At 36.3% G+C, this 1,419-nt stretch overlaps 1 non-coding gene across 1 annotated transcript; it reads right to left on the bottom strand.

Moving 5' to 3' along the window:
- Positions 1–396: 396 nt before the first annotated feature.
- Positions 397–525, bottom strand: LOC126024853 (small nucleolar RNA SNORA51). The gene has a single exon (XR_007500952.1). It is a non-coding gene; the product is annotated as a small nucleolar RNA SNORA51 (small nucleolar RNA).
- Between the last annotated feature and the right edge of the window lie 894 nt (positions 526–1,419).

The following is a 1,419-nucleotide window of genomic DNA, read 5'->3' as shown; positions in this document are numbered from 1 at the left end:
ACTAGTAGCCCAGGGAGCAAAGGAGGAGGATATGGGATGCATGCTGGGAACGAAGGGGGGAGAGGGGAAGGGAAGACAACATTAGTGGTGGGAATGGCCCTGATTCAATGTCACTATATACCTAAAATTTTACTGTGAATGTTATGTAATCCACTTTGGTCAAAATAAAAATTATTATTAAAAAAGAGGACAACGATTCTATTCTTGCTTCATAGGAAATTGGTAACCATAAATAATAGAAATCTATTCCTATAAAATAAGAATATTTTATTCATATATTTATTTAATTGATATCTATCTATATATTTAATTTATTTAACTGTAATTTGGAGGGAAATATCACAAATATTAAATAGTTGTGGTGGCAATTAAAAAGAGGCACAAACACACTCTTTTTTTTGTCCCCCAATTCACAATACAGACCAGGCAAAGGGCCTGTGTTGAAGTGTATATGGGGTGCATTTACTGTACCTCCTCTTTCTATACAGTGTAATGAACACAGCCTGTGGTAAGAATTGGGAGGCCACAAACACACTCTTGATAGAGATCTGGCATACAAGTAAAATAAAAGTGAGTCTCTAGTATGCACTACTAGAATTTTCAGTGATTATGCCCTCTTTCTATGACTTGCATTAGATATTTGCATTCTCTATTTGGGAGATAAGAATTTAATTATATTCTTGATACTGTATATTTTAGATGGTATTGTTTGTCAAAGAAAATAATATACTTTGGAAGATGTGTATGTATCTCTAAACTTTTGGCAAATTATGTGTTGTCTCTCTTCTTCTATATATCCAATCCCTTAACCTGCCAAATTTTGGGGGAGGGTCACACTCAGCAGCACTTGGGGGACAACATGGAATGCCGGGATTTGAATTAATGTCTTTCCTGGATCGGCTGTGTGCCAGGCAAACACCCCACTTCTGTGCTATCTCTCCGGCCCCAATATTTTTTTGTACTCTGAAGTCTAAATGTAATAGGGCATGATAATGATGTTCATAACTCAACAAACTGGTCACTGGTTTCTAAAAAACCTGACTTTCTTTTTAGACTGAAGGTTCCCCAGAAATGGTGTTGTATGTTTACTTATTGAAGAGCTCTGCCACGTGCCTGAATGTAGCATCTATTCAAGAAATATTTGTTGCTTGAACAAATAAATGGATCTTTGGGGGATATTCAAGAATATGATCTAATTTGGCTTTTTATTCCTCTTTCAAACTTTCTTTTTCCTGAGTACTTCAAGATATTTCAGTCAGTCTCCATGACTTTCCACTTGCTACTTCTTTCTTGGTGTCATGTCTTTATTCCTCTTTGCCAACTAGGAAATTATCATGGGGCTGGAGATGGTACAGCAGGTAAAGTTTTTATCTTGTATAAAGCCAACTTGGGTTTGATCCATGGCACTTCATACAGTTG

The sequence above is a fragment of the Suncus etruscus genome, chromosome 12 (genome assembly GCF_024139225.1).
Source record: "Suncus etruscus isolate mSunEtr1 chromosome 12, mSunEtr1.pri.cur, whole genome shotgun sequence".
NCBI lineage: Eukaryota > Metazoa > Chordata > Mammalia > Eulipotyphla > Soricidae > Suncus > Suncus etruscus.
Note: the sequence above shows the minus strand (reverse complement) of the source record. Positions and strands in the feature narration are given on the sequence as shown.